Raw genomic sequence first — 10,623 nt, 5'->3', positions numbered from 1 at the left:
CTTTAAGGTCAGTTTTTAAAACCTTGTGATGTCCCTCCAGCCTATGTGCTCACATTTTTCCAGACAACGAAATTTTGGAAAGCTTTAGAAAAAGAATCACTCTGATGTAAACTAAGATTTCCAAGGACACATGAAGATGAGGGTCAGGAATTTTTCATAGCAAGTCATCCAAACTTACCTCATGCTGTGGATGAATCATCTCACGTGTTCTCTTGACTTAAGCCTACAAGGTTTTCAGCATCATTTCACTGCCATGTGATTGCACTTATTTCTCTCACACTGACTTAAAGTTATGCTAACGTGTTTACAATATTCTAACCATTTGCTCTTTAGCTAGACATCACTATATGTCAGTTAGCCCAACTTTAATAACCTCCAAACATCGCTGCTGTTTAGTTTTTTATTTGATTCATGTCTGTGTTTTGGCTTTTTATAAATCCAACATGGTTTAACATCATTAGGTGGGAACTAGCACAAGCTAACCTCCTGCTACCTTCAAATTCTGTTAAACTTCATAAATCCTCTTTTTCATGGATGCCTGGGTATAAAACTTTATTGTAACACCTGGGAAAGCAGCAGCACTGACCATTTTATTAAAGATGAAAGAATTTGGCTATTTTTCAACTTTCAGTAAGAGATGGTTTATTATCACCTGACGCTGTCGCCGTGGCTACGTGCTTGAATGTGGGAAATACACTATAAAGATCGCGCATCAGCTTGTGCAGCCTGAAATCATGACCCTACCAGAAAGGTTATGAATGTACATGCAAAAAGTGGTTCATGTAGTTTGGCTCCAGTCACACATGCTCAGAAGCCAGTTAGCGGAAACCAGTCATCGGGTATGTCAATCTGGCTGCAACCAAACTTATCCCAAAAAGGTTTTTTGGTGAAGCTCTTTGCGAATGAATTCAGCAATCAGTTGTCAGCTGATCAAGTTGACAAGTGGTGGTTGGCAGGGGGTTGCTGATCAGTCTCTAAGACTAGAAAAGCTCTATTATATACCAGTGATTTCGATGCAGTCTGCTATGCAATGATTTACCCAATGAGCCATTATTATTGGTACAAACGTTTGTGTCCACATCTGTCATCATTTAAAGGATATACCTTTTGGTGTGTTGCATGTAGAAATCACATCACCATTTGCCCTCCGGGGTGACGTTATCACATCCACCCACTGTGTATCCCACCATGTAGTTGTTGCTTAAACTGGTGGATCAATCAAACACGAAGTATAAGTAAACAAATTATATTAATTTGTGTAATAATAAAAATTGCACTGATAAATGTGATGCATATGTCACTAACATATGCATGACATATGCATATCAGATCCATAGACGCACACACATACAAGAATGCAATGTGCACACACACTGGTGGGCTGCTCTAATAAAGTGTCTGATTTCCACGCTGCTTAGTGGAAAAAGAACCATCTGCTACCTCTAAATCATCAGAAAACGAAGAGCATCTGTTTTTTAACACTTCCTCTGAAAAACAGCAACTTTTCAACACCTCCTACTGTGCATGAGCTTCAGCTTGAAACCATGGTGATGGTATTTATTATTAGGATGCTGGGTGAAGTGTTAGACTATAGTGGCATAAATGCTGCTAATCTAGTACTTTCTATTTCTTTTGATACTTAGTTTTCCTCTCTTAATCTGAACACAACTATTCATTCATCTTCACTTAAACACAGTTCTACCTGCAACACGGATGTGAAAGGTTGAACAGAGGCTAAGCAAGGCCTGACTTCCTACTTCCTACTGTTCTATTTGGGAGGCAACTTGTCTTCTAGTTTGCTTAACTAAACACACATGTGCATGAAAGTGGTTTAAAAGGTGCATCGCTGCCATATCGATAAGAACCTGTGTTGGAGTCACAGGGCAGGGTGGTACAGCACGGGTAGGAAAAGCTGCAATGATACATCAAAGGGCCCGTTACTGGAAATAGCCATGACAACCAGTGTGCCTCACCATGACATCCCCACAGAGGGCAAAAACACCGTGCGTGGCCTTTCGGATTTTTCTCCTGCTACGTCTGATTCACTGGAACAGAGGAAAGATAAGAAAGAAGAAGAAAGTATTTGATATGTGTCCCTTTGAATTTGCAAGATCATTTGATCAAATGGACGGCAGGTAATAAATACGCAGCCCTGCTGAAACATGATCCGCTTTATCTGTGCAAAAATGTGCATCAGTAAAGATACTTCAGTCTAGCAGTTTCTGTCACAGTCTTCAGGTAACAAACACAGTTCTCACAGCCAGTACTAGTATTTTCAAATCGCACTGATAGAGCTGAATGCACATAACAGCAGAATAAAGAGAATCTTTCGTGAAACGGCAAAAAAATAGTGTCTGCAGAAAAAGGACTGCTGCACAAATGTGCAAATCAGAAATGCTGTGGCTGCGTTAATCACTGAGAGGACAGCAGAATAATGTTCAAGGTCAAGGCAGATGTTAGAAATCGATTGGCTTCACTCTTTTTATGAAGTTGAGTGAGCGATAACTACTAACTGAGTTTTTTAAGAAACTGGAAAACTTCAAGCTAACAAGGACATCTCACACTTGAGGGTTGGCTATTGGTAAAATTCAGATTCCGACTACAAAGTCAGTCCGAAGTAGTGAAGTAATTATGACACGGATCAAGGAATGCCAGATTTCTATTGTATTTTTTCAGTTGCTCTGAATACGATTGCCTGTCAGCATTCACGCAGGCCTCCGAACATCGCTGAGCCATTAATTTATACAGTGTAATTGCCTCATTATGTGCTTATCGCCAGCAACCAAAGCACCTGCAAGTGCAGCTTCTTCTTCTTCTTCTTCTTCTTCTTCTTCTTCTTCTTCTTCTTCTTCTTCACTATCTGAAACAAGCTGTTTGTTGCAGTTTGAAAACAAACAAAACTGACAATAGAGATGGTCATCTATCTGTGGAGAGGATAGATAGATCTGTCTGTCTCAAAAATTTGAACAAACTAAAGGACTAAAGATTAAATCACACAATGCATCATTTTCCTGAAAATGATGAACTATGAATTCAAATCAAAAATGTCACTTTTTATATTGGACGTTTTTAAATCATATTCCTGATGATGTATCAACTTGTTTATTGGTTGACCAGCACTCCCCCACCCAGCACCAGGAAGTCACTGAATATTGTTTCCTGGGCTTAATCTGGTTAGTCAGTCACATCCATTTTACATCTAAATTTGAAAGATGAAAAGTGGTGTTTTCGGGCCATTATAACGACTACAATGTAACCAATTTCTCACTGAGTAATTTTCCCTTGATTAAAAGTCTAAAAAGCATCTAGGTGATACACAGCAGTCAAGGTCAAAATCAGATTATCTTTGAAACAGAAAATGTATTTCTATATAAAATGTAAACGTGTTTTCTGTGCGTCTGGATTTTAAATACATTTGATTTGGTTGTAAAAGATGTTCAGATCAGCCGTCTCACAAAAGCTGCCTTCAGTGTCTGAGTTTTTGCAGATTAGATTTAATCTACAAAGCGCTCACCCTGGTGATTTCCATACAGTATTTACTGTAGCTTCTGTACAGGCAGACTGCCTCATGTTTCTTTAAAAAGCTTTGCAGCCAGAGATGCTGTAATATGTGAAAGTGAGTCAGACGGTGAATAAAGACAAAGCCAGACACACATCCTGACAAAGATTTCTATTGACTGATGTGAGGCAGTGCGCTCTACGCTCCTGTGCACTCTACTGTTGTTTATATACTGTACTTTATAACCTAGTTTCTAGTTACTATGGTTACCTCATGCTCAGTGCATAGATGTCTCACTCCAGAGCGATCGAGTGAAAGAGAGAGAGAGAGAGAGAGAGAGAGAGAGAGAGGGAGTTGGTTTGTGTCTGTGCTCAGCAAATTTCACCTTAATTTAGTAATTTAGCCAAAACGGAATAAAGATTGTTCATTTGCCGTGTTGTCACTGGCTTAAAATTAAAGTCCAGAGACATAATTATTCAAATGCAGATGTTAAAGCTCTGCAAGTAGTACTCAATATCCAGCTAAAAGTGATTTTATGATTATTTCTATGATTAAATTATAAACAGATTTTATGTGCTGAGGACTCTAAAGAAGAAAATGATTGTTATATTTATATATATATGTATATATATATATATATACACACACACATATATTTATTTATTTATTTATTTATTTTTTCTCTGTTTTCTGTTTGCATCAGACTAATTCTATTATCACTTAAGGGTTTATTAACAAGTGTTTGCAGACAAATTGGTGTCTTTCATGCAAACTACCACTGACTGCAATAATCTGCTTGCAGCCAAAGCAACCACACGGGTATTTTGGTGCAGCAGCCTTTACGTATGGCACTGATTTCATCCACCAGCAATCTCGAGCAACTATTCTCCAGCCAGAAAGATAATGCATATTTTTTCCTGGTAATGTGAGGTTGCCAGGGGGGTTGTTAACTGGTCTCTATGCCTGTGTGACTAAATCCTCAGTAGTTCAGCTTCTTGCTAACCTGATTTTTTCACTCTTATTTTGCTACACAGTGAGGTCAAAGGTCAGGATCAGCTAAATAAGAGCAGCTACCCTGGAGCAGCTCGAAATGTTTAGATCTTCGCTCAGAGATATTTCAACGATGCAAATGAGTGTGGACCCACAGGAGCTTAAATTAGAGCTGTGTGTGTTTGTGTAGCAGTTATTAGCACACTAGCCTAATGATGCTGCTTTTAAACTGGGGCGAAATAAGGCGAAGTGGCCACTTAGAGCTCGAGAGATGATGACAAATGGCTCTGACCTTGCCAAATTACAGCGTTGCTAATGTTGGAGTCAAAGTAAAGCTTCAAGGGTGTCATCGTGTCAACTTGTAAAAAACAAAAACAACAACAAAAAAGGAAAACCTGGACTCGTGCACTTTTACACTTTAAACAAATGTTTTGTGATTAAAAAAATGACAAAGAAGGTTGTTATTAGGATGGAGCAGGTCTGTTGCTGTGGTTACAAAATGTCGTAACGCTCATGAATAACCAGTTTGAATATTCCCAATTTCCATGGAAACAGATCTCATTCCTACCACAAAATCACAACAACAGTAAATTACATGAAGTAATTGCATGCTTGTGGATATGTTAATTATATAAATTAATAAAGCCCACAAACACATCTCGCAGGTTAATTCTTCTTCTCCTTCTTCTTCTGAATTTATACATACACACACACGGCCATAACAACGACATCAGAAATTTAAAAAAAATTATATTCAAAATATATCTCATATGAATGAAACCATTATGTCTAAATTATTCTGCTGTGTGTCTAAAACTATCATTTGAGTCGTTCGTCCGTCTTCGTGCTGAATGTAAAACAGGTTTTGATGCTTCAGTAGCCAAGTTTATACTCAAATGATTCCTGAAAATTGGCCAAGGAAAATACAAATTAATTTCTCTTCATGTTCACTTGCTATGAAGGAATATCAGGATTTGAGTGCATCGAGATAAACAGCAGGTTCATTCACTGCAAGCCAAATCTCAGCGGGTAGAGGACCTGATGAAACATGACGGAAATACAGCAGATTTTGTTTTAAATTTTCAATAATTTGTTTTTCACAAACTCAAAGTGTGCAAAAGAAATCTAATAAACTAAGTTACACTAACTAAAAACTCAAATACTTTATAAAGTGTTTCTGTAAATATAAAGTAACGTATTTTCTCACAGTTTAGAACAGGCTACATTAAAGATTTGCGATCTTGGAAACAGTTACATTTTTGCAGTGACTTTGTTTTTCCCATGACTACATAAAGCTCGATTTTTCAGACTTTCCAGAAAATAATAAATAAAGTGGTATCCTAGCTCACTACCACATGTGCAGCTTTGTAGCATGTCCTGTCAAAGGATCAATTTTTCCGCATATTGTAATGCTTGCTTTAAGCTAACCAAGTAGATTTGTTGGCTAAAACTAACCAAACACATGTTAAAACAAAAGGCTACACAGTACTTGGACCAGTTAGCCTCCATCCATCAATCTCATCTTCCAGTTGTCCAGTTCAAAGTCACATATAGTTACATAAATGTGATGTACGTGATATCTGATGTAAATCTACATGATATGTGATATATCATGTAGATCATACAGAGTTACATATAGTCATATAAATGAATACATCACATATCATAGAGAGTCATATATGTACTGTATCAGATCTATCTCAGATGTGCCATGTTTTAGAGCAGGGGTGGGAAATTCCAGGCCCCGAGGGCCGGTGTCCTGCAGGTTTCAGATCTCACCTTGGGTCAACACACCTGAATCACATGATGAGTTCGTTACCAGGCCTCTGGAGAACTGCAGGAGCTAATTTAGCCATTTAAATCAGCTGTGTTGGTTCAAGGACACATCTAAAACCTGCAGGGACACCGGCCCTCGAGGCCTGGAGTTGCCCACCCCTGTTTTAGAGCCATGTTTTAATTCAATTCACAACATTTGGAGCTTTGTGACAACATATTATGCCGTCTTTCAGTCACAAGTGCACAACAGTGTTTAAGTTTTGTCCTGAAAGTCCCATCATGCCCACTGATGTAGAATATGCGAGTTTAATTACACTCACATGATAAATATATAAATTCATAACAAACTGACTTTTTAATGAAAGAGTATGACAGACACCAAAAAAAAAACACATCACAGAAAAACCCATAAAAAATTAATTGTCTAAACGGCAACACAAGATGCTTGAAAGACATTTAGGGAGCATTATTTAAAAAAACTTTATTGAGAAGTCGTCATTCAGTCCAACTGGAAATTAAACCTTTTCTCTTTTCCCTGAGAAAATTCTTCTTCCCATCGCTTTGGCTGGTCTAATTGCTTCTGTTCCTATAAAAACAGAGATGAAATGTGATGTTGCTTTTAATTTAAATGTCTTGCAACAGGACTGGTTGCATCATTCCTCTTAATGGAGCTCCTGTGCTCACTCCAGAGATACGAAGCAAGCATATCACGACCTACAGAGCTCACATAGTTTGGTATTTTGCACAATTTACACAGACGCAGGTTCGGTCTTTCTATCTGCTAGCCTGAATAAAAGACTTTTTGCTCCTGCTAAGCATTAAAAGCAGTTGGCAAATTTTCTAAAATGCTGAAAAGCTGCTGTAAAAGTGCCAGCTGCTTGTGTCAGCGCTGCTCTACCTGTTAAAAGTAAGACAGTATTCACGCAAGTAGCAGAATTGCGACCCTTAAAGCTTGAGTCTTAATGACATGGTACTAAATGTCAAAAGAGTGGTCCAAGCAATCCATCCAATCATCTAATGCCAAACCATCTCAACTGGCTCCTCTCAGTGTTGAGGAGCAGCGGCTCTGTACTCTGAGCCTGTCTCGAATGACTGTACTCTTCACTTTATCCCTGATTGAGAGGCCAGCTCATTTGTGTCTTTCAGTCACAACCCAAAGCTAGCATCCATGGTTAAGGTTGGGGACATAGACCGACTGATCATAAGCTTCCAAAACAAAACACACAAAAAATGATGGTCTTTTCTACACATGGGGCTATTTTTTAAGTAAATATTGACTGTGACAGTGACACGGTCAGAGTCTTACAAGGCGGTCAGGTCTTTGCATTTAAAAATATCAAATGCACATCCATAACGTGCTAGACCAGGCTAGGTCACAAATGACCGCCTCTAATCGAGGCCATAAAAGCACAAACAGGAGAATATAGATGCAAAGTCCTGTTAGTAAAGCTGCTGTTTGGAAAATCTACATTATAACATTTACATTTCATTTACAGTGGGGAGAAGGGTGGCTGATCATGCCTCTTCCAGTAATGGAGTGCTAATGAAACATTTACTGCTTGAACTAATATGCAGCGACTCCTGTCTGAACCCAGAATTAAGGGGAAGATTTTCAAATGTGATGTTGGTTCACTGGACTCTACTGTGATTTATATTATTCATTAATCCACCATCGCTCTGCTATTCTTCCATGCTTCATGAAACAAGACCAGAATGGTTAAATGAATCTAATTTTATTTATGCAGCAGCTGTCTGTTAGTGCTGCAAAATCAGAGTCACTAAAAAGTATTTAAAAGGAAATGAAAGTGTTCTGGAAGAACAAGATTTGAGTTGCACAAGCATGAATGTGGGCGAGGAGCAAAGGAAATTGCAGCTGAGAGCATTTTTCAGATTTTCATCTAAATTGTACAGCTTTGAATTGTTACTAGATAGCCTTCATTTTCTGCTTTTTTAGCACTTGGCAAATTGCTGGAGCGAGACAGTCAGTTTGCCGTCTCTGCAAGGAACTACGGCTACTTTTGCAAAAGCAGACTTTGCTTTGATTCAGAGGAAGACGTGGAGAAGCACAGCTCCTGACAGCTCCTGCAGCAAGTTATGTAAAACATAAATGTTTAGGGGTAATAAATCATATTTATTATCCCGGTCCCTGGGGTGCAAAGTCATAGAATAATTAACAGCACGCACTTTAGTGTGAAGGGAGCTTCAGCTGTTATATTTCACTGTGAGAAACAAGATACGACACAGATTTCATTAAATCAGAACCAAACATATGCAAACAGAGTTGATCAGTATTAAAGTTTAATTTTAGGTTGTCAGTTCAGTGCAGCATGGTTTAGCATAGTGAATAGTAGACTGTAATAAAATGTATATATTTTCTATTTATACATAGGGGATGTAGTCTAGTTTAATCATTAATAAATTGAGGAATGTTTGTATGTGCTCTCATCTTTCTCACCGGTCTCAACATCTGTTTATCCTGCTTACTTCAGACTTGGCAGGTGTCGTGCTGGATACATGAATATGAAAAGCACAAAACTGAAGTTTTTCGGATGATTGGTGTTTTCATTTGCTGTCTGTTCCCTGTTGGAATGACTGGCTGGAGTCAAACTAATCCTGTCATGTGATAATGTGATCAGGTGTGTTGTAGCATTTAATGGTTGGAAGCTTCCAGAGGATGTCACAGAAACATCTGCCAGGGAACTAGAAGATCTGACTCACACGAATGCATAAGATTTACTTTATTTATCGCAGATTTGATCAATTATATTATCCACAAAGCAGTCCTCTTCATAAGAGTAAGTGTTATCACTTGGCAGCCACCTTGAAACTCCCACAGGTGCTTGTGTTGTTGTTGCTGTTATCTTCGAAATCTGTTTTTAAAACTTAAAGGTTTTGCTGATGTTGCCTCGCTGGAATTTATACTTCTAACACAATCTCTGCTGCTGTTGCATTCTCCCACAGATTTTAGCTCAGCTTTCTTTAAGTGTCTCGACCTTGTATCAGTTGTCCTGTCTTTAGTAGTTTGATGTAACTACTAAAGAAATGAATCTCTGTATGTGTGCTTGTTGCTACTGATGTCAAAGCACTGACCTTAACATTTACCTTTACTGATGCGGGCAGCGTTAGTGCTGTATAGTATAATATGCCCGACTATACTTTAGTGTAGCGCAGTATAGTGTAGACTTTCTGTGTGGAGTCTGCATGTTACCTGTGCTGTGTGGGTTCTCTCCCACAGTCATGCATGCTAGGTTAATTTGTGGGTGTAAATGGTTGTCAGTCTCTCCGTGTCATCCCTGTGATGGACCAGCGATCAGTCTGAGGTGTACCCCTCATCCAGTAATAGCTGTGATAGGTTCCAGGCGCCTTAGGATGCTACTGGATAAGTGGTTACAAACAAAAAAAAAACAGATGGATGGTAAAGTATTTGTCAATAGAAAACACGGTGTTTCAACCCTGAGTGTGAAGAATTGCAATTCGTATTTTGTCTCAGTGACCTATAAGTGCTTATTTATCACTTGTCGATTTCAGATCCATGTCAGCTTCTATGAGTGAAGAACCTCTTGTCAACACTAATCTCCAAATAATTGCCTGTGAAACATCAATAATTTGCTGTGTGTTATGGATTCAAAACTAACAGCGCGTAATGATGCTGTGAGTCGTGCATGTACACGTAAAGATTCAAGTACATAATATTCAGTTCTGTTTGTTTTATTTCAGGTGTCTCTAGAATGTTTTCGAATATTTAAAAAAAAATATTTAAACAAACATTAATATTAATTCGAAGCAGCTCTTAGTTGCTGCGCATGTTAAAAGTTAAGATCGAGGCATTTAGGGAGCGATGCTGCTCTGTCCGTGGTTCTGAAACGGCCTCGACTCGTCCTCATTTTGTTGAATTCCCAATTTTACAGAAATAGCTCCTTTGTTGTCCCTGTGATCCTGAATTATTTATTTCAGACCGTCTTTCCGCTGTGACATTTGCTCACATCGTCCCCGGGTAAGCATGTGCGGGAGCGTGAATCCCTCGTCAGAATTCGGAAATGTCAAGTGATTGATTTCACTATGCAAACACGCTCTATATTGTCAGGATCAAACCTCCAAAGTTACGGATCGGGTGGAACATGACAGGTGACATCGGGGCTCGTTGTGAGTGTTTGCTCTCGACATGCAAACTGAACGGACAGCTGTTTTAAGTTTACGCACATGTAAGTGGCCGATCCGTGATGCGTAAAAGGTGCGCTCCGGGGTGGAGACTTTCTCTGGAGAGGCAGCGGTAGAGAGCGCAACAGCACGACTCTCTGCATCCACAGGTTGCATCTCTCCTCTTCTCTGAACATCTTAGCAACCCGCTGCAGAGTGCA

This window comes from Diplotaxodon limnothrissa, linkage group LG15 (genome assembly GCF_057381915.1).
Source record: "Diplotaxodon limnothrissa isolate DT_005_m linkage group LG15, D_limnothrissa_male_GT1.1, whole genome shotgun sequence".
Classification (NCBI taxonomy): domain Eukaryota; kingdom Metazoa; phylum Chordata; class Actinopteri; order Cichliformes; family Cichlidae; genus Diplotaxodon; species Diplotaxodon limnothrissa.
Note: the sequence above shows the minus strand (reverse complement) of the source record.